The 24,393-nt window shown below is 37.2% G+C and overlaps 1 pseudogene; it reads right to left on the minus strand.

Annotated features, from left to right (window-relative positions):
- Nucleotides 1-11,847: 11,847 nt before the first annotated feature.
- Nucleotides 11,848-12,886, minus strand: LOC121011683 (ribosome biogenesis protein NSA2 homolog; annotated as a pseudogene).
- Between the last annotated feature and the right edge of the window lie 11,507 nt (nucleotides 12,887-24,393).

Genomic DNA, 24,393 nt, shown 5'->3' on the forward strand with positions numbered 1-24,393 from the left:
TTACACAGCAACAGAGAAGCAAATACTGTTGAACCAAAAATAAAGAGAAAATTGTGAAAGCAGCTCTAAGAAATATTACGTACAAAAGGGAAAATCATTCAATGACTTTGGACTTTTCATCAAAAGCTATGAGGGCCAGAAAACAGTGAACAATAATTTTCAAGTCCTTAAAGAAAAAAACTATTAATTCAGCATGCTGTATCTAGCAAATATATCCTATGAGAATGAAAGAAAACTAAAAAGTTAAAAAATTTTTTTTAATATTTATTTTTGAGAGAGAGACAGACAGACAGACAGACAGAGTGCGAGTGGAGGAGGGGCAGAAAGAGAGGGAGACACAGAATCCAAAGCAGGCTCCAGGCTCTGCACAGAGCCTGATGAGAGGCTCAAACTCATGAACCATGAGATCATGACCTAAGCTGAAGTCGGACACCCAGCCAACTGAGCCACCCAGGTGCCCCATAAAAAAGTGTTTAAATAAAAGTAAACTAGGAGATTTCATTACTACCAGAGTGCACTATAAGAAATGCTAAAGGGAATTCATCAGACTAAAGGGAAGTGACATAAAAGAAAAGCTCAGATCTTCAGGAATGAATTAGAGCCATCAATCAAGAATGGTAGATATTGAATAAATATATATGACTGCTCCTCCTATTTTATTTCAAATAAACATAATTGTTTAAAGAAAAAATGATAAAATTAGTTTTGAAGATTATAATGAATGCAGATGTAATACATATGATAACTAGAGCATAAGGATGGCAGATAGAGGGTTAAATGGACAAATGAAGATTTACACATTATGAGACATGAAACTTTAAATCCAAATATACTGAAAAGTTAATTATGTATATTGTAACTTCTGGAATAAATAACTAGAAATTAGTGCTAAAAATCCAATTAATAAAAATAAATTTCCAAAGGAGATAGAAGGTGAGGAAACTGCAAAACAAAACAAAAAACAAAGGAGACAAAAAGGGAAAAAAAATATGAAAAACCAGACTTAAATCAAACCACATCTCTCATTACATTAAATGTTAAGGGACTAAACATTCCAAAAAAGGGGACAACAAATACCAGAATAGATAATCGGGGGGAAAAAGCAGGACTCAACTCGGAAACATATTTAAAATGATGCTCCTTAACTTTTATCCAGCATTTCTAGGTGCTTTTGGCAGAAAGGCTTTCAGGCCCATCATTTTTCTGAACAAGAAATCTTGATGTCCTCCTACACTGTGAGTTTACCAGAAAGGGGAAGTAGAATGGCAACAGCTTATATGCACCAAATAATTCTATTCCTGGTTGATAGACAGCCTTCGACAATAAAATAAGAGGAACTTTAGAGGAAAATGATGTCCTGGGCATCTAGACCAGTTGGTGACTTCCAAAAAGGGACATTTTGTGTGCTCTATGCATGTGATCTTTAGATTTAAAATCTTTTTCCTCCTGTTTCTCACTTGACAAAATTTTTGAACATCTTTCTGCCAAACATTGTGCTATAAATTGGAAATACAGAAAGGAACAAAACAGACATAGTCCCCGTCCTTAAGAAGCAGCCTAATTGGGTTAATAAATAATTGTTTAATAATCCTTATGAGAAGTGTTAAGTAAAAATTACCACAAGAGTTAGACTGCAGATTACTTCAGCAGAGATCCTAAGCCTCATCCATTGGGAACATTCAATTATCTTGGAGAACCAAAAAGAAAGCTTAATTTTGTAGTAATAAACTTCATTCCCCATGCTTTCATGAGTTTTCTGCATTGTGCTAAAATTTTTACTAGAAATTTCTGTGTTTTAGAAATCAGTAACTACATACCACCTCCCTATCTGAACTGCCTTGTGCTACAGTATATTCCTTACCTGGGAGCCAGGAACTATGGGCTGATTGATATGAATGTTGGTCACTCTCTATACACTTTTAGTGTGCCATAAACCTACGGCATGTCTTATGGAAGAAATAAAATGGCACATATGCACCAGTCAGGGTCACGTTCAAAAAAGAAAACCACATAAATTATTTCAACAGAGAGAATTTAATCTAAACAATTGTTAGTCATGTGTAAGGAATGGAAAAGGCAAACATGGAAGCTAAGGCATCACAAAGAAAGTAACCTCAGGAAGCAAGTACCAGTCTTAGGGCTGAGGGAAAACAGAAAAGGGAGACATTTGTATTATTAAAATGTAGAGGTTTGGAAGAAGAGCCCCATGGAACTGGTACTTAATCCTTTGAGGAAGAACACTGGTCAGGTGGTATTATTTCTCTGCATTTACATTTTCTCTGGTACTGGTATTATGGGAAAAACTGCACACAGAAACCAAACACTGCAACCACTTGTCATTGTCAATGTAAAGAATCATTATTGTCAAAGCCTAACAGGAGGCAGGTGGCAAAGCAAAACTGTGGTTTTCAGAGTCCAGCAACACAAAGCAGAGAATAGAATAGTCAACTAGTTAGTAACTGTCATAATGTGACAGAGCCAATCAAAACTGTAGAACTAAAGATAGTGAGAATTTGAGAAGCTGAGAGTAGACCGACCAGCTTATTGAAGGGGAAAAATGGGCAGGATGAAGTTAGCCAACTTTACGGAGGGAGTAGCCTTTGTTTCCTGTTGCTTACCACTTGGGAACCGGGAGCAAGAGACTCTAAGAATGAGTTAAAAATGCCTATAGGCCATCCGTTACTTATTCATATTAGAGTCTTTTTTGTTAATTAAGATAATCTCAAATAGGCCATAATGCTTACCTCCCACCCCCAATTTCCCTAACAACATTATCTAAACTTTTTCCTCATAGACATCACTCTATTTAACTGGTACTTAGACTTCCAGGAACCTCAACTCTGGAACATCTGTGAGCCTAATAAAAAACTAAAGCAAATGCAGTAAAAGCCTGAAGCTAGTTTGAAATAGATGTCATTAAAGTTATGCATTTTATCTCTATACAAACAGAGAATATTTAAGTTAATACTACATTTAATACTTACCAGGTTTCCCTTGGCAACTGTGCAGGAATGGTTGAGAGAAAGGAAGAGGAAAAAAGTAACATCAATTTGGCAGATTCAAGAAGTTACCATGGAGAAGATAGATGAAACAAAAAGGGAGACAACATTATCACCACTTTAAAAACAGAATAAGAGCATGCAATGTTGAAGCACTCAGTATTACAAACCACAAAATTTCAGAAGCATCACTGAAGGAGAAGACAGCCAAACTGTGAATGAAGACAGTGCAGCAGCTTGGCAATATTCAGGGAAAAGAGTGGTTGAGTTCTACCTGCATCATCCCCCTGAGGCATGTCAGAGAATGAGAGAGTGCAGGCATGGGGAGAGGAGCAAAGAGAGAGAGAGGCTCTTAAGCTGGCTCCATACTCAGCACGGAGCCTGACATGGGACTTGATCCCATAACCCTGGGATCATGACCTGAGCCAAAATTCAACTAACTGAGCCAGTCAGTCACCCCGAGGCATGTCATTTTTATTACAGACTATAACAACCATGTGTCTATTTGCTTACCACTGCATGCTCAGTACCTAGAACAAGACAAGCATTCAGTCAATGAATCATGGATAACCATATTGATGCCACATCACAAAAAAGTGTTAAAAATTATGACAAATTTTTTCTAGTGGAAAATGAAATGTATCGATTGCTTTTTTTTTTAATTTTTTTTTCAACGTTTATTTATTTTTGGGACAGAGAGAGACAGAGCATGAACGGGGGAGGGGCAGAGAGAGAGGGAGACACAGAATCGGAAACAGGCTCCAGGCTCCGAGCCATCCGCCCAGAGCCCGAAGCGGGGCTCGAACTCACGGACCGCGAGATCGTGACCTGGCTGAAGTCGGATGCTTAACCGACTGCGCCACCCAGGCGCCCCATCGATTGCATTTTGAAAAGTCACTACTGGGATAAGCCACTATCTGAGGGCAATAGAAAGTAGGACCATAAGGGTGCCTGGGTAACTCAGTCTGTTAAACATTTGACTTTGGCACAGGTCATGATTTCACCATTCATGAATTCGAGCTCCACACTGGGCTCTGTGCAGACAGCTCAGAGCCTGGAGCCTGCTTCAGATTCTGTGTATCCTGCTGTCTCTGCCCCCTCCCACTCTTACTCTTTCTCTCTCTCTCAAAAATAAATAAACATTAAAAAAAAAATTTTTTTTTAAAGAAAGTAGGACCAGAGAGAGTTATCTACTTCAAGAACAAAAATGCACTGATGCAGACTACTACCATGATTCTCAATAAGCAAAAAGTGAGAATTTTGTTCAGCATTGTTTACTTAAGGAAGAGTTGTATTTCTCCCTCTCAACTAATCTATTTGGAAGCATTTGTTTTGTTGCTATTCAGACTCTTCTGTTGGGATAAATGTAGTGGAAAAATAGACACATAGTGGACATTTATATGAGTGTATCACAAGTGAAGAGAACACAGGAGATGCTTTAAAAAAATCTTTGAAAGTCATCTTCTATTTGGTGTAACCAGAGGATGCTAAAAACTTAAGAGTCTAATAAGTAGCAATTGGAAATGTTCTGCTTCTTTTAACCATAAAAGGCTGTATGGGATTTAGGCTTTTATTTTTTAAGTATAGCATTAAGATTTTTAAGAGAAGCTCTTGTCAAATTAACACACATCAAGAACAACTATAAAGCTAGATAAAATACAGAAACAAAAAGTCAGTCATTTGAAGATACAGAAGACAGCCAAATAGCCAGACCAGGAAAGTCAAAATCCTAGAAGAGAGGGAAACAAATTGAAAAATATCAGACATTCTCCACAAATTTTTCCGCTCAGGGAATTTGCCATTTTCTAAGTAAGAGATAAGGGCACAGCCTAATCCAGTGGCCAAGAGCTTTTAGCACTCTCATGAGGATGGGAAGACAAAAATTAAGATTCAAGGGAAGTATGACAGCCAGGATCACAGAAGAGAATCACAGAGAAATTAGTAGAACATTCCACAAGGATTTTGCCTCAAGAAAATTTCTGATCCTAAGACTTTGAGGGAATGGTGTAAGGAAGAAGACCATTAACAGTAAAAAAAAAAAAAAAAAAAAAGCAAACAAACAAAAAACCACACACACACACACACACACACACACACACACACACACATGCACACACACCTCAAACCTGTTAAGGTGTCTAAAGGATACATAGAGATTTAGGCAGTCTTATGAAGCTAAACAGACAAAAATAGGAGCTCAGAGTCTGAAATGGAAAGGAATTATGGATAGTATGTCAGTTTTCAAGTAGACATTTCTAAATAACTATACTCTAGGCTAAAGGCTACAACAGTGATATGTCATCCCTCACAAAACTTTAAACCCAGCTTCCAACCATCAAAAAGACTGATAAGAATCAATGTAATCTGTCTCTACTTAAATAAGGGCAAGAAGAAATTTTTAAAAATTTATTTCTTTTTGGAGGAAGATAACATCATCCAGTGCCTCTAAAAGTTTCATATACAATGTCCAGCATTAAATTAAAAAATTTACTGGACCAAATGATTAAAAAGCAAACTAAAAATAAACAGTAGAAATAGATACTCAGATGATTCATTTTTGAAGTTATCATTTTAATAAGTTAAGATAAGTTGATTACATTAAGGAATCTACTCCTGAAATCATTATTGCACTATATGCTAACTAACTTGGATGTAAATTTAAAAAAATAAATTGAGTAAAAAATTTTAAAAATAATAAAAAATAAAAAATAAAATAAGTTGATTAATATATTCAAGGATATCAAGGGCATGATGCAGAAATAGGTAAATACAGAGAATTTTATTAGAGAATTGAAGATATATAAAAATGAAAATAAAATAAAATACAATTTAAGAAATAAAGTACTATATATATATATATATATATATATATATATATACAATTAGCAACAAATTAGACACAACAGAAGAGATGATCAGTGAACTAGAAAATAGGTCAGAAGAAATTATACAGATTAAAACAGGTAAAAAGAAAGGAAAATAAAGAAAATTATACAATGGACTTGTAAAACATGGTAAAACAATCAAAATATGCAGTTTCAATGGAGAAGAGAAAGAAAATGGGGAAAAATTGTATTTGAAGAGGCACTGTCTGAGAAATTTTCCAAAATTCTTGAAAGACAATAAGCCACCAATTCAAAAAGCTTGAAAAATCTCAAGTAGGACAAATATAAGGAAAATAATATCTAGACATATCAGAATAAAACTGTTAAAATTAGAGAAGAAGGAAGAAAACTTAAAAGCAGAGGAAGAGGGAGAGAGGCATAATTTTAAAGGAGTAACAATAAAAACCAATGGCTGACTCCTCAAAAGAAAATATGGAAGACAGAAGACCATGGAATAAAGTTTTTAAATTTTAAGAGAGTAACACCAACCAAAAAAGTTATATCCAGTTAAAATGTCCTTCAAGGCAAACCATAAGAAACTCTTAAAAACTGAGAATAAACTAAGGGTTATTGGGGGGGGGGGGGGTGGGAGGGAGGGGAAAGTGGATGATGGGCATTGAGGAGGGCACCTGTTGGGATGAGCACGGGGTGTTGTATGGAAACCAATTTGACAATAAATTTCATATAAAAAAATAAATAAATAAAATAAAAATAAAATGTCCTTCAAAAGTGAAGGTGAAATAAAGACATTTTCAGACACAAAAACTCCTTAATAAATCCATGTTTATGATGTTTTCTTACTGTTTTCCTCCCTGTCCCATTTTACTTACTGTATTACCAGTTATCATAAAAGGATATAACTCAGAAACAGCCATATGGAAGAGATGTATAGAGCAAGGTTTATGGGAAGGGTACAGAGCTTCCATGATGTCTGGGTGCTCCACTTCCCCCCATTTTCACATGTTTGCCAACCCAGAAGTTTATCAACTCTTGCTGTTCAAGAGTTTTTATAGCACTTAATCTGTAGCTGCCCTTCATTTCCCCTTCCTGGAGGTCAGGGGGTGGGTCTGAAAGTTCCAATACTCTAATCACTTGGTCTTTCTGGTGACCAGCTCCATCTCAAGGCTATCTGGAGACCCCATGTTAAGTTGTCTCATTAGCATAAACTCAAGTGTGCTCAAAAGGATTTCTAATGCATGACAAAAGACTATCCTATCACTCAGGAATTTCCAAGGGTCTTAGGAACTCTGTGCCAGAAACTTGAGACAAAGACCATATACGTTTGTTACACCATACTAGCAATGCAGCTACCTCTTACCTATCAGATGAAGCTGTTACTTTAAACTGTGAAGACTGTGTCCATAGGGAGAGCAATGCACTTCATGCCTCTCTGACATACACATTTCTCCAATTCCTTAACCAGAGATGATATTTATATTCAGTTGGTACCACCAGTGAAGTTGTACTGGTTTCATATAACTGGAATCTATTTTTATTAGTTTAGCATCTGCTCTGATTGATTGGTGTCTATGCCTGAATAATAACTAGAGTCAGATCATTGTCTATAAGTCTATGGTCAGGAAAACAGAAACCGCTGCTTTTTGGGCAGGAAAGTATTTATAAAACTTTTGAAAGTGTGGAAGAGGGCAATGGACAGCGAAAGTGATCAGTTATATTTGGAAATCAGAAAGTTTCAGGAATTACATGAAACTGAAACCAATCATCTCAACAGCCTGTTATACCAAAACATGGTGTTCAGTAGAAAGCCTAGAAACCACTGCACAATCTCATACCTGATGTCACTGAAGACCACATGCCTGCCTGCTAAGACTGAGCCATAATGATTTCTACTGTCTTCCACCTTCCACAATCTAGCATGAATAACTCTTACTGTAAGAATCAAAACCTAGGGGCGCCTGGGTGGCGCAGTCGGTTAAGCGTCCGACTTCACCCAGGTCACGATCTCGCGGTCCGTGAGTTCGAGCCCCGCGTCGGGCTCTGGGCTGATGGCTCAGAGCCTGGAGCCTGTTTCCGATTCTGTGTCTCCCTCTCTCTCTGCCCCTCCCCCGTTCATGCTCTGTCTCTCTCTGTCCCAAAAATAATAAATAAACGTTAAAAAAAAAATTTAATAAAAAAAATAAATAAATAAATAAAAAAAAAAAAAAAAAAAGAATCAAAACCCAAACCCTGATGACAAGGGAGTTTAGGAAATGCAGTTTCCAAACTTCTGGCCACTGTAGCATCATACAATGTCTGGCACCTCTAGAGATTCCCTGAGAGCTAATTGCAAACTTAAAACAAGAAGAGAAGGATTACGGTTTCTAATTATTTTAAGATTTTGCTATCTTATGTTGTACAGAAATACAGACAGTAAGTGTTAAAATGAATTCTAAAGGTATTAGAGCAAGAAAAGAAGAGTGTAATTTTAGATGCTCACTGAATTTACTGATATTGGTATTGAAATAGACAGGATAGACCAGGTTATGCTGAGGCAACAAACAACCTGAAAATCTCAGTAGTACTTTAAAAAACAAACATTACTTCTTCTTCACACTACATATCTACTATAGAGCACTAAGGGAAATTTACTCATTAAAGACACTCAAGGACCCATACTGATGGAGACCATCTTGACGCATGATTCCATATATGCAGAAACAGGAAAAAGATATTATGATGAATCACATGTAGTTCTCAAAACTTCTGCTGAAAGGATACATGTTACTTCAGTTCATAGTTCATTGGCAAAGCAAGTTGCATAGTGTGGGGTGAATACCAATATTATTTTGGATTTATCCTGTGCAAACTGCCCTCCAAACTCCTAAATTATGTCCCTCAACATATGTCCCTTGTCCATAATTATGTCCCTTGACAGTACTATTAAAAAGTTAAGTCAGTTACTGTCTTTGGTGCTAACTGGAAACACTAGATTTGAACTGAACTACCTTACATCAGAAGAGATAGGATCCTGGATTGGCAGAGAGCAGGTAGATACACTTAACATCTGAAGTAGCATTGGGAAGGAAGAAGTTCCTGAGAGTCAGGGATATGACAGGATCTGTATAAGAGACTCCAAGTCCACTTTTCTAATCAGCTATATGCATTAGAAGCTCAGACCTGTTGCATTCATCCAGGTACAGATGGATCCAAGAATTGTGGTCACCCATTTCCTTTCAAGGCAGTGACTTCATCCATTAGTACATGTCAATGTATTCATTTCCTAGGGCTACTGTAACAAATTACCATAAACTGGATGGTTTAAAACAAGAGATATCTAGGGGCGCCTGGGTGGCGCAGTCGGTTAAGCGTCCGACTTCAGCCAGGTCCCGATCTCGCGGTCCGTGAGTTCGAGCCCCGCGTCAGGCTCTGGGCTGATGGCTCAGAGCCTGGAGCCTGTTTCCGATTCTGTGTCTCCCTCTCTCTCTGCCCCTCCCCCATTCATGCTCTGTCTCTCTCTGTCCCAAAAATAAATAAACGTTGAAAAAAAAAATTAAAAAAAAAAAACAAGAGATATCTATTCTTTTACAGTACTGAAGGCCAGAAATCCAAAATTAAGATGCCAACGTTTCTAGGGGGGAACCTTGCTTGCCTTTTCCAGCTTCTGGTGTCTTCCAGCAGTCCTTGGCTTATAGACCCATTTTCCAATCCCTGTCTCTGTCTTCACATTGTCTGCATTGTGTCTCTGTGTGTCCAAATCTCTCTCACCTTTCTAATATAAAAGTAGCAGTCATTATATTTAGAACCTTCCCTCCAAAACCAGACAAAGACCCTACTAAAAAGGAGTACTACAGACCAATTTCCCTGATGAACATGGATGCAAAAATTCTCAACAAGACACTAGCCAACCGGATCCAAAAATACATTAAAAGAATTATTCTCCAAATCAAGTGGGACTTATTCCTGGGATGCAGGGCTGGTTCAATATCCACATATCAATCAATATGATACATCACATTAATAAAACAAAGGATAAGAACTAAATGATCCTCTCAATAGATGCTGAAAAGCATTTGATAAAATACAGCAGCCTTTCTTGATAAAAACCCTCAAGAAGGTAGGGGTAGGGAAAGAAAGTAGGGTAGGGGTAGCCTCAGCAATCAGACAACACAAAGAAATAAAAGGCATTCAAATCAGCCAGGAGGAAGTCAAACCTTCACTCTTCGCAGATGACATGGAACTCTACAAGGAAAACCCAAAAGATTCCACCAAAAAACTGCTAGAACTGATCCATGAATTCAGCAAAGTTGCAGGGTATAAAATCAACGCACAGAGATCAATTGCATCCCTATACACCAACAATGAAGCGACAGAAAGAGAAATCAAGGAATCGATCCCATTTACAGTTGCACAAAAAAACATAAAATACCTAGGAATAAATCTAACCAAGAGGTGAAAAATCTATACACTGAAAACTATAGAAAGCTTATGAAAGAAATTGAAGAAGACACAAAAAAATGGAAAAAGATTCCATGCTCCTGGATAGGAAGAACAAATATTGTTAAAATGTTGATACTACCCAAAGCAATCTACATATTCAATGCAATCCCTATCAAAGTAACACCAGCATTCTTCACAGAGCTAGAACAAATAATCCTAAAATGTGTATGGAACCAGAAAAGACCCTGAATAGCCAAAGCAATCTTGAAAAAGAAAACCAAGGCAGGAGGCATCACAATCCCAGACTTCAAGCTGTACTACAAAGCTGTGATCATCAAGACAGTATGGTACTGGCCCAAGAACAGACACTCAGATCAATGGAACAGAAAAGAGAACCCAGAAATGGACCCACAAATGTATGGCCAACTAATCTTTGACAAAGCAGGAAAGGATATCTAAAGAATAAAGACAGTCTCCTCAGCAAGTAGTACTGGGAAAACCGGGCAGTGACATGCAGAAGAATGAACCTGGACCACTTTCTTACACCGTACACAAAAAGAAACTCAAAATGGAATGAAGACCTCAATGTAAGACAGGAAGCCATCAAAATCCTAGAGGAGAAAGCAGGCAAAAACCTCTTTGACCTCAGCCGCAGCAACTTCTTACTTGACATGTCTCTGGAGGCTAGGAAAACAAAAGCAAAAAGGAACTATTAGGACCTCATCAAAATAAAAAGTTTTCACACAAACAGTCAGCAAAACTAAAAAGCAACGGAATGGGAAAAGATCTTTGCAAATGACATATCAGATAAAGAGTTAGTATCCAAAATCTATAAAGAATTTATCAAAATCAACACCCAAAAAACAAATAATCCAGTGAAGAAATGGGCAAAAGACATGAATAGACACTTTTCCAAAGACAACATCCAGATGGCTAATAGACACATGAAAAGTAGTCAACATCACTCATCATCAGGGAAATACAAATCAAAACCATGATGGAATACCATCTCACACCTGTCAGAATGGCTAAAATTAACAACTTAGGCAGCAACAGATGTTGGTGAGGATGCGGAGAAAGAGGAACACTTTTGCACTGTTGATGGGAATGCAACAGCCACTTTGGAAAACAGTATGGAGGTTCCTCAAAAAAATTAAAAATAGAACTACCCTATGACCCAGCAATTGCACTACTAGGTATTTATCCAAGGGATACAGGTATGCTATTTCGAAGGGGCACACGCACCTCAATGTTTATAGCAGTACTATCAACAATAGCCAAAGTATGGAAAGAGCCCAAATGTCCATCAATGGATGAATGGATAAAGAAGAGGTGATACACACACACACACACACACACACACACACACACACACACACTAATGGAATACTACTCAGCAATCAAAATGAATGAAATCTTGCCATCTGTAGCAACGTGGATGGAACTAGAGTCTATTATGTGAAGCAAAATCAGTCAGAGAAAGACAAATATGACTTCATACATATGTGGAATTTAAGATACAAAACAGATGAACATAAGGGAAGGGAAGCAAAAATAATATAAAAACGGAGAGGGAGACAGACCATAAGAGACTCTTAAATACAGAGAACAAACTGAAGAGTGCTAGAGGAGTGTTGGGTGTGGGGGATGGCTAAATGGGTGAGGGGCATTAAGGAAGATGCTTGATGGGATGAGTACTGGGTGTTATATGTAACTGATGAATCACTAAATTCTATTGTTGAAATCAGTAATTGTAAAGTTACTTGTCTGAAACTGCTGTCAAACCAACAAGACCACATTTATGTATCCATCGATTTCAGGACTGTTGGTAACCTGGGCATATTTTCCCCCAAATAACCTTGTCTCCTTGTGTCACAAGGCCCAACTCACTTACGTTCACTTCAATGACAGTACCTTTCGTAAGAACACCCAAAAATGTATATAGTGAGGATGAGGGATTCTCTTTTATACCAACTATTGGCAGGCAAAAGGTGGCTTTCAATTCAGGATGTGTTACATGGACCTTTTTGAAAAGTAAGCCCACTGGCCTAATGAATTTTTCATATTTAGGTGGTTTTAGACTAAAGCCAACTCCAACAAAGCCGACTTTAGTAACCATCCTCTTCCATGCTTTCTTCTTTCTCTTTCCTGTTCGAATAACTTTTAATACTTCTGTTTCTCCCTGGGCACGAACTTTGAGCAAAGGACTTCCCATTTTGCTGCTTTCTCTTTTCATTTTTGTTTAATCATGTTGGGAAGTACTTTAGCTTGGGACTGTCCCTCCCTGTCCAGTACATATTCAGGTACTGCTCCTTGTGGAGTCTTTTCATCATTCTTTTGCTTGGTGTTTCTCTTTTCATGCATCTTGATAGTCTTTTTCATTTGTATTTTCTCAGGATGGCGCTGTTTATGGTGGAGCTTAGCTTTCAGACCAATCACCTTTTTTGCCTTCTTTGAATGTTGATGAGCCTCTCAACCTTCTTTCTTTCTCTTTTTCTCATGGTAATCTAAATGATAGCCACAGTGCTTCCGGTGTAACTCAACATGTTCATTTTGTGGCTTGGTGATAGCGGCAGAGCCCCCTGGTGCAGCTACAGGGGCACGAAGAAACTCAATTTTCTGGTCTTACAGACCCGCGAGCTCACTGCAAGCAACCCGCGATGGGAAAGAGACATTTCTAAAACGACCGACTCCAAAGAAAGCATGACACATCAGTTCCAAACCCAGGTTTTTTAGAGAGCTCTCAGGACTTCTTAAGTATTAGGGCTGGAACTGATGTAATTTTTCCATACAGGTCACACAGCCAGCTCAGAGTCAAGGCAAGGAGATATACAGAGCATAAATACTAGCATGTTCATTAGGGCCTATGAAAGCTTCGGCCTACTACACTTGCCTTCCTTCCCACAACTGTGACTGGAGGGATGGGTTAATGGGGTCAAGCTGTCAAAGAACTTTGAGGCTTTAGTGTTAGATAGAGCCATCTAGGATGATGGAAGTTGTTAAGAAGAGAAGACAGGAGCCAAAATCTTCAAGAATGAGGGGAGTGACCTTAAGATGTGAAGATACAGCAATGAGGATAGTCAGATAGTATCAATTCCAGAGAAAGGAGTGTTACATAAGGATGGAAAAGTGAAGGTCTAGAACATGGATGGCACTAGCAGAATGTTGATTGCTACAGGGCTCTTTTTATGGAAATGTGAGAAGCAGCAGCCTCCATTCAAATAATCTTTCAAAACTTATTATAAGCAGTATTACTTGTCTTTGCTGCAAAAGGAAGTAAAATACTTTCACAAGGTTTCAGAGAAAGCATTGATCAGAATCCCTCCAAGGACTTAAGAATGCTTCTTTAAGTAATTGTCACATAAGCATGGTAGTGTGGCCCTCAAAGTAGTTAGAGTCTGATTTAGGGAGCGAAACTTGGAAAAAACAACCTAAATACACCAGTAATTGTACTTGGCTTCAGTAAATAGTACTTAAGAAAATAATTAAGTAACTCCAGGCAAATGATATATAAAACAAAACAAAACTCCATAAGGTAGTCGATTAACATACAAAAAGAAACATTTAATTTTTTAATGTTTGTTTATTTTTGAGAGAGACAGAGACAGAAACAGAGACAGAGACAGAGCATGAGTGGGGAAGGAGCAGAGACAGAGGCAGACAGAATCTGAAGCGGGCTGTAGGCTCTGAGCTGTCAGCACACAGCTGATGCGGGGCTCAAACTCACACACTGCAAGATCATGACCTGAGCCAAAGGCAGACACTTAAACGACTGAGCCACCCAGTCGCCCCCAAAAAGAAACATTTAAAAAATTGGCTCCTTTCTCATACATACTCACAGTTTAATATAAAAAACCTTTTTATATTGTAAAAAATGAAAGGTAATATGAGGATCAAAATATGAACTTTTCCTATTAAACATCATTTAGACTTACCAAACCTTTACCAATTAAATGTACTCACCAAGAACTACATGCCTCTTGTCAGCCAAAAACAAAGAACAAAAACAGAAGAAGAAGAGGACACATTCTTCTTGGAGGCTGACTGAACCTCAAAAATAGTGCTGAGCAGGGTCAGGCTATGCATGCTAAGAAAATCAGAAAGAAAAAAGGCAACTTTTAAATACTTGCAAGAAGGAGGCGGTCCCATTTATGGGCTGATAAAATGTCTTTCTCCATAGCTGGGTGTCAGAATAGCCGCGATTGGAAATCCCCACAGAGGAGGGTATCTCTAGGTGAGAGCCAGGTTTCAGTTAAGCCAAGACTTGAAGGTGAGTTCCCAGTCATAGTTTGAGATTATTCGAGAGTGTTTAATCTGTGGACTAGAAGTTCCTAAACATGCAGTGAAATGATTTGGAAAGAGGTGGGAAGTAAAGTTTAAGACTAGGCCAATGACAAGAAACTTAGGTGTTGATTAATGAAAACAGGGATGAGGGGCCCCTGGATAGCTCAGTGGTTTAGGCAACCGACTTCGGCTTGGGTCATGATCTCGCGGTTTGTGAGTTTTGAACCCCGCGTCGGGCTCTGTGCTGACAGCTTGGAGCCTGGAGCCTGCTTCAGATTCTGTGTCTCCCTCTGTCTCTGCTCCTTCCCCACTCATGCTCTGTCTCTCTCTCTCTGCCCCTCCCCTGCTCATGCTGTGTCTGTCTCTCAAGAATAAATAAACATTTTTTAAAAAATGAAAACAGGGATGAGCAACAAGGTGAGTTTAATCCTTACAGCCTCTCTGAGGATGACAGGCACCTGACAGGCACCTGGCTCACCATGCAGGCAGGCATCTCCCCAACCCCATCCAGGTCACCATGTAGCACTCTGAGCTTTGGGCACACCTCACTCAGCTTAAACTCCTGTTACTCCCTAGCAGCTCCCATTTCTGTTTATTAGGTGTCTATTCTCCCTGATGACCACAGTTCCTGATCTTCAGAAAAAGGTATTTTGGACATATAACCTATAGTTTTTATATTCTAGATTGCTTTTCTCTAAACATTAATCATACATTTCTCATGGTGCTTAAAATGCCCTTATAAGAATTTCTCTGCAGATCCAGGATAATTGGCAAAGAAGTCACTGACGGTGGTAGACTATACATAACTTGGGTCTGGATGTTGTAGGAGTCCTTTGCAGAATTCCCTTTGCTATTTGAAATGTAAATTTATTCTATCTATAAAGGCAAATTCAATTTCAATACAAAAATAGAATTATTTTCTAGGTGCAAAACTTACTATCTCTTTGATGCCCCCTACTGTGGTATCCTGTTAACCACAGAAATATATCAAAACCTGGAAGCAATCAGCAAAGTTTTAGGTTTCTAGAAGAATGCCTTTCAAAACCTGGCTCATTCTTCTTAAAACAAACAAAAAAAAATCTTTACTTAGTTCTCTGGGTTATAAAATGTGTGGTTTTTTGTGAAAAACCCTGCAAAAGAGTTTCAATCAAAAGTCAGAAGCTTGTTAAACCTTTTTTTCTTGAGTCTTAGTGTACAGTACATTAAAATGCATAAGAACAGGCAACAGATGAAGCTTTGTTCTTGAACGACCCCCTGGATGTCTGCAGACTTGATACTTAAAATTACCTTAATTCAAGGTTGGAAAGACTTTCTTCTTGTTTCAAAGCCCTTCCATATCAGCCTCTTACCAACATGTCTTAAGATGATATGATGACAAATGCAATAGAAACCAAGGAGGGTGGGGGTAATTAGCATTTCAAAGCAATTTCTCTTTCTAAAGAGCCTAAAATTTTTAAATAAAATGTTATTTTAAGACAAATTATCAGGGTCTCAAAAATTCTTGACATTGACCAAGAAACTTATTCTCCAAAAATTTGGGGGAAAACTCAGAAAATGTTCTGACTTCATTTAAAACGTATTATTATTTTAGGGGTGCCTGGGTGGCTCAGTCAGTTGAACATCTGACTTCAGCTCAAGTCATGGTCTCGTGGGTTGGAGCCCTGCGTCCAGCTATGCACTGACAGCTCAGAGCCTGGAGCCTGCTTCGGGTTCTGTGTCTCCCTGTATCTCTCTGCCCCTCCCTTGCCTACTCTCTCTCTCTTTCTGTATCATCATTATTATTATTATTATTATTATTATTATTATTATGTATTATTATTATTTTATATGCCTCAGATCCACCAAGATTTTGAAATAAATTTAATCATATAACATTGATTATGGCCGTGCTATACTTCAGAAGAATTTATACAAATGTGGAATGTGGCTCAGTATCTTTGTTGCCACATAATATTAAGATTGTTCTCAATAATAACAATTTTGTGGTTTGTAATACTCCCTTGGCAGTTTTGCCTAGCTTCCCATAAAAAAAAATAAAATTTATTGTTGCCAAAAGTTTAGTAGTATCTTATATAGAAAAGGAATTTTGAAGTAGCTTAGTAACTCCCAACTACAAATAAGCTACTTAGCAGTCAGTAGATAGTGGGTTTCTGAGAACTGGAAATATTTTTTTTCTGGTGAGTAGTAAAGCAGTCATTCAAATTTGGATATAAATGGGAAAATGTAGTTTTTCCAAACCTGAAACTTGTCATATTTTTCTTGGTGGTGAGAGGGAAGGACTAAATATTCTCTATCACTTAAAATAATTTTGAAGCTAATTTTTTTGGTGCTTTCAAAGAAACGCTACAGAGAAAGGTTGCATGATTGAGCTTAGTGCTACAATGAGGAAAATGCAAATCAGCAAAGAATACTCCACCTCACTAAAAGCTAGAAATCTAAGTCAGACCTAGGGCAACATGATGCAGTCTTAGGAACTCTGTTCTGGCCTCATATTAAGGACATGTTGGATGTAAAGGATCAGTGTGGGGCCCCATTTCTGCCTGCAATTTAGTGAATTCTCAAGAATTTGTGTGGTTGGAATTGAAATCCTGTTTAGAAAGGTTAACAGATTTAGGATTGTTTCCTCTAGGGAAGAGAAGAAGCAATCTCATATCTTTATAGTCTTAGATTCTTTTGTGTAGCATTTTACAGTTTACATATTGCTTCCAAATGCATTATCTCATTTTGATCATGACTAAGGTATTCACCAAACAGGTTAGATAAAAACAAAATAAAAATGACTTTTTCTGGTTTTTTAAGGTTTTATTTTAATTCCAGTATAGTTAACACATAGTGTAATATTAGTTTCAGGTGTACAACACAGTGATTCAACATTTCCATACATCACCCAATACTCATTACAACACATGCACTCCTTAATCCCCATCACCTATTTTACCCATCCCCCACCCCCCGCAACTTCCCTTCTAGTAACCATGACTTTGTTCTCTACAGTTAGAGACTGCTTCTTGATTTCTCTCTCTCTCTCTCTCTCTCTCTCTCTCTCTCTCTCTCTCTCTTATTTTTTCCCCCTTTGTGTTGTTTCTTAAATCCTACAGGTAAGTGAAATCATATGGTATTTGTCTTTTTCTGACTTATATCACTTAGCATTATACTTTCTAGCTCCACCCAAGTCATTGTAAATGGCAAGATTTTGTTCTTTTTTATGGCTGAGGAATATTCCATTATATATATGTCCATTATGTCCAATAAATATTCCATTATCTATATCTATCTATCTATCTATCTATCTATCTATCACTTCTTTATCCATTCATCTATCTATGGACACTTGAGCTGCTTCCATAATTTGGCTATTGTAAATAATGTTGCTAGAAATATAGGGGTGCCTATATCCTTTCAAATTACTGTTTTCCTATTCTTTGACTAAATACCCAGGAATGTGATTATTGAATCATAGGGTAGTTCTATTTTTAATTTTTTGAGGAAACTCTGTACAGTTTTCCATAGTGACTGTACCAGTTTGCATTCCCACCAACAGTGCAAGAAGGTTCCTTTTTCTCTGCATCCTCACAAACACTTGTTTCTTGTGTTTTAGATTTTAGCCATTTTGACAAGTGTGAGGTGATACCTCATTATAGTTTTGGTTTGCATTTCCCTGATGATGAATGATGTTGAGCATCTTTTTGATGTTGAGATGCTTGCCATTTGTATGTTTTTGGAGAAATGTCTATTTGTGTCTTCTGTACATTTTTTAATTGGATTGTTTGTTTTGGGGGGTGTTGAGTTATAGAAGTTCTTTATATACTTTGGATACTAACCTTTTATTGGATATGTCATTTGGAAATATCTTCTCCTATTCAGTAGGTTGTCTTTTAGTTTTGTTGATTATTTCCTTTGCTGTGCAGAGGTTCCTATTTTGAGGTCATCCCAGTGGTTTATTTTTGCTTTTGTTTCCCTTGTCTTAGGAGACATATCTAGAAAAATGTTGCTATGGGCGATGCCAGAGAAATCGCTGCCTGTGTTCTTTTCTAGGATTTTTATAGTTTTAGGTCTTGCACTTAGGTCCTTAATCCATTTTGAGGTTTCTTGGTGTATGGTGTAAGAAAGTGGTCCAGTTTCATTCTTTTGCATGTAGCTGTCCAGTTTTCCCAACACCATTTGTTGAAGAGACTGTCTTTTTTCCATTGCGTATTCTTGCCTCCTTTATTGAAGATTAATTGACCATATAGTCATGGGTTTATTTCTGGGCATTCTGTCTCATTATATTGATCTATGTGTCTATTTTTGTGCCAGTGCCATACTGTTTGGCTTACCACACCTTTGTAGCAAACTTGAAATCTGGAATTGTGATATATCCACCGTTGCTTTTTTTTTTTTCAAGATTGTTTTAGCTATTCAGAGTCCTCTGTGGTTCCATACAAATTTTAGTATTGTTTGTTCTGATTCTGTGAAAAATGCTATTGGTATTTTGATAGGGATTGCATTAAACGTGTAGATTGCTTTCGGTAGTATGAACATTTAACAAACTTTGTTCTTCCAATCCTTTCTTTCATCTTTTCAGTTAAGTTTATTCCTAGGTATTTTATTATTTTTGGTGCAGTTGTAAATAAGATTGTTTTCTTAATTTCTCTTTTCTGCTACTTCATTTTAGGTGTATATAAATGCAACAGATTTCTACACATTGATTTTGTATCCTGTGACCTTACTAAATTCATGTATCAGTTCTAGTAGATTTTTGTTAGAGTCTTTAGGATTTTCTATATATATATACTATCATGTCATCTGCAAATAGTGAAAGTTTTACATCTTCCTTACTAATTTGGATGCCTTTTATTCCTTTCTCTTGTCTGATTGCTGTGCCTAGGACTTCCAGTACCATGTTGAATAAAACTGGTGAGAGTGGACATTCTTGTCTCGTTCCTAGAGGAAACAATCTGTTTTTTACCATCGGATATGATGTTAGCTGTGGGTTTTTCATATATGGCCTTAGAGGTATGTTTCCTCTAAACACTACATTGTTGAAGGTTTTTATCATGAATGGATATTGTACTTTGTCAAATCCTTTTTCTGCATCTATTGAAATGATCATATAGTTTTTATCCCTTTCTTATTGATGTGATGTATCACTTTGATTTATTTGAGAATACTGAACCCCACTTACATCCCAGAGATAAGTCTCACTTGATCTTAGTGGATCTTTTTTTTTTAAAGTAGTCTCCACACCCAACATGTACCCCAATGCAGAACTTGAACTCATGACCCCTGAGATCAAGACCTGAAGCTAAAACCAAGAGTCAGACGCTCAACCGACTGAGCCACCCAGGCACCCCAGTGAATCATTTTTTAACGTATTTTTGAATTTGGTTTGTTAATATTTTGTTGAGGATTGTTGCAACTACAGATATTGGCTTGAAGTTCTCTTTTTTTGTAATGTCTTTACCTGGTTTTCGTATCAGGATAATGCTGGCCTCATAGAATGAATTTGGAAGTTTTCCTTCCTCTTCTATTTTTTGGACTAGTTTGAGTAGAATAGGTATTAAGTCTTCTTTAAATGTTTAGTAGAATTCACTTGTGAAGCTGTCTGGCCCTGGACTTTTGTTTGTTGGAAGTTTTTTGATTACTGACTCAATATCATTACTGGTAATCAGTCTGTTCAAATTTTCTAGTTTTTCCTGGTTGAGTTTTGGAAGGTTATGTTTCTAGGAATTTAACCATTTCTTCTAGGTTGCTCAATTTGTTGTCATATAGTTTTTCATAATATTCTGCTATAATCCTTTGTATTTCTGTGATGTCAGTTGTTATTTCTCCTCTTTCATTTCTTTTTCTTAATTTTATTTTTTATTTTTTTAAATTTACATCCAAATTAGTTAGTATATAGTGAAACAATGATTTCAGGAGTAGATTCCTTAATGCCCCTTACCCATTTAGCACATCCCCCCCCCACAACCCCTCCAGTAACCCTCAGTTTGTTCTTCATATTTATGAGTCTCTTCTGTTTTGTCCCCCTCCCTGTTTTTATATTATTTTTGTTTTCCTTCCCTTATGTTCATCTGTTTTGTCTCTTAAACTTCATATGAATGAAGTCATATGATGTTTGTCTTTCTCTGACTAATTTCACTTAGCATAATACCCTCCAGTTCCATCCATGTAGTTGTAAATGGCAAGATTTCATTCTTTTTGATTGCTGAGTAATACTCCATTGTGTATATATATACCACATCTTCTTTATCCATTCATCCATCGATGGACATATGGGCTCTTTCCATACTTTGGCTATTGTTGGTAGTGCTGCTATAAACATGGCGGTGCCTGTGTCCCTTCGAAACAGTACACCTGTATCCCGTGGATAAATGCCTAGTAGTGCAATTGCTGGATCATAGGGTAGTTCTATTTTTAGTTTTTTGAGGAACCTCCATACTGTTTTCCAGAGTGGCTGCACCAGCTTGCATTCCCATCTCCTCTTTCATTTCTGATTTTGTTTCTTTGAATCCCCTCTCTCTCTCTCTTTTGAGGATTATGGCTAAAAGTTTATCAATTTTGTTGTTACTTTCAAAGAACCACCTCCTGGTTTTATTGATCTGTTTTATTGTTTTTTAGTTTCTTTTTGTTTGTTCATTTTGTTTTGTATTGCTTCTATATCATTTATTTCTGCTCTAATCTTTATTATTTCCTTCCTTTTACTGTATTTGGGTTTTTTGTTGTTGTTGTTGTTGTTCATTTTTAGATCCTTTAGGTATAAGGTTAGGTTGTTTGAGGTTTTTCTTACTTCCTGAGGAAGGCCTATATTGTTATAAACTTTCCTCTTATAACTGCTTTTGCTGCATCTCAAAGATTTTGGACCATTGTGTTTTCTTTTTCATTTGTCTCCATGTATTTTTTTATTTCCTCTTTGATTTCTTGGTTGACTCATTCATTGTTTAGTAGCATGTTATTAAACCTCTATGTTTTGAGCTCTTCCTAGATTTTTTTCTTGTGGTTGGTTTCTAGTTTCAGAACATTGTGGTCAGGAAAGATGCATGGTATGACTGATCTTTTTGAATTTGTTGAGATTTGTTTTGTGGCCTAATATGTGATCTGTTCTGGAGAATGTTCAATGTGCACTTGAAAAGAATGTGTATTCTACTGTTTTAGGATGGAATGTTCTGAATATATTTGTTAGGTCCATCTGGTCCAATGTGTCATTCAAAGCCTCTAATTCCTTGTTGATCTTCTGTTTGCATGATCTGTCTATTGATGTAAGTGGGGTGCTATTGTATTATTATCAATTACTTCCTTTTTTAAAACCTTATTTATTTATCTTGAGAGAGAGAGAGAGAGAGAGAGAGAGTGCAGGGAAGGGGCAGAGAGAGAATCCCAAGCAGGTTCCATGCTGTCAGTGCAAAGCCCGACATAGGGCTCAAACTCATGAACTGTGAGATCATGACCTGAGCCAAAATCAAGAGTCTGACATTTAACTGATTGAGCCACCCTGGTACCCCTGATTATTTCCTTTATGTTTGTCATTAACTGCTTTAAATAGTTGGGTGCTTCTTTGTTGGGGGCAGAAATATTTACTATTGTTAAATCTTCTTGCTGGATTATTCTCTTTATTCTAAAATAGTATCTTTCTTCGCCTTTTGTTACCCTCTTTGTTTTGTACTTTGTCAAATACTTTTTCTGCATCTATTGAAATGATCATATGGTTTTTATCCATTTCTTATCGATGTATCACATTGATTGAGAATGTTGAACCACACTACATCCCAGAGATAAATCCCATTTGATCTTGGTGAATCTTTTTTTTTTTTTTTATTTTGTCCAATATAAGTATTGCTACCCCAGCTTCTTTTAACATCCATTTGCATGATAAATGCTGCTCCATTCCTTCACTTTCAATCTGTATGTGTCTGTAGGTCTGGAATGAATCCTTGTAGGCAGCATGGGGATGGGTCTTATTTTTTATCCATTCTATCACCCTATGTCTTTTGATTGGAGCATTTAGTCCATTTACATTCAAAGTGTTATTTACAGGTATGTATTTATTGCCATTTTGTTATTGTTTTATAGTTGTTTTTGTAGTTTGTTCCTTTCTTCCCTTGCTCTTTTCTCTCATGATTAGTAGGCTTTCTTTAGTGATATACTGGGATCCCTTTCTCTTTATTTTTTGCATTTCTATTACTGGCTTTTGATTGGTGGTTACTATTCTGCATATAGTAGTCTATCTTAAGTTGATGGCTGCTTAAGTTTGAACCCATTTTTTACATTTCTCCTCCCCATATTTAAGTATACAGTGTCATACTTTACATCCTTTTATCCTGAGTCCTTTGACTGATTTTTCAGGTATACTTATCTTTACTACTTTTGTGTTTTCTACTTTCCTTATTCTTGATTATGGTCTTTCCTTTTCATTCAGAGTCCCCTTTGACATTTCTTGTAGGGCTAGGTCAGTGGTCATGAATTTCTTTAACTTTTGTTTGTCTGGGAAACTCTTTACCTCTCCTTCTATTCCAAATGATAGCCTTCCTGGATAGAATATTCTGGGCTGTAGATTTTTTCCTTTCAGCCCTTTGAATATTTTCATACCATTCCCTTATGGCCTGCAATGTTTCTGCTGAAAAATCAGCTAACAGCCTTATGGAGTTTCCCTTGTATGTAACTGTTTTCTTCTCTCTTGGTGCTTTTAAAATTCTCTCCTGGAGCACTTGGGTGGTTCATTCGGTCAGGCATCTGACTCTTGATTTTGGCTCAGGTCATGTTCTCACAGTTCGTGGGATTGAACCCCACATTGGATTCTGCGCCAACAATGAGGAGACTGCTTGGGGTTCTCTCTCTCTCTCTCTCTCTCTCTCTCTCTCTCTCTCTCTGTCTCTCTCTCTCTCCCCCTCCCCTGCTCATATGTGTATGTGTGCTCTCTCCCTCTCTAAATAAATAAACAAACAAACAAACAAATAAATAAACTTAAAAAAATAAAATTCTCTCCTTACTACTTTTTGTCATTTTAATTACTATGTGTCTTGGTGTGGACCTCTTTGGGGAGATTTTGTTGGGCGTCTCTGTGCCTCCTGGATCTGGATTTCTGTTTCTTTCCCCAGATTCAGGAGGTTTCCAGCTATTATTTCTTCAAATAAATTTTCTGCCCCTCTTTTCTCTTTCTTCTCCTTCTGGAGTCCCTGTAATGTGAATGTTATTACACTTGATGGTATCACTGAGTTCCCTTAAGTCTATTCTCATTTTGCATAATTTTTTTCTCACCTGCTCAGCTTGATTACTTTCCATTACTCTGCTCTCTAGGTCTCTGATTTGTATTTCTGCTTCCTCTAATGTACTATTTATTCCATCTAGTGTATTTTTAATTTCTTTGATTGTGTTCTTCATCTCTGATTGGTTCTTTTTTAATCTCTTTGTTAAGGGTCTTGCAAATGTCCTCCACTCTTTTCTCAAGTCCAGTGAGTATCTTTATGATCATAATTTTAAATTCTCTATCAGACATATTACTTATTTCCATTTTGCTTAGATATCTTGCTATGATTTTTGTCTGTTTCTTTCATTTGGGACTTATTCTTTGTCTCCACATTTTGTCTAACTCCCTGTGTCTTTTCTCTATGTTAGGAAAGTCAGCTATGTCTCCTGCTCTTGAAAATAATGGCCTTATTAAGAAGAGGTTCTATAGTGTCCTGCAGTGCAATGTTCCCTGTTTACTGAAATCTGGCTCTTCAGGTGTGTCTCCTATGTGCATGTGCCCTGCTATTGTGGCTCAGCCACATTTTTCTTCAGTCCTGTTATCTGCAGTGGCTCTCTTTGCCTCTTGTGGTCAGTGTTTAGTTCCCTGTGGTGTTAGTGGGCCAGTCTGGAGCTGCCTTGGGTTT

This window comes from Herpailurus yagouaroundi, unplaced genomic scaffold (genome assembly GCF_014898765.1).
Source record: "Herpailurus yagouaroundi ecotype Mexico unplaced genomic scaffold, PumYag 195, whole genome shotgun sequence".
Taxonomy (NCBI): Eukaryota; Metazoa; Chordata; class Mammalia; order Carnivora; family Felidae; genus Herpailurus; species Herpailurus yagouaroundi.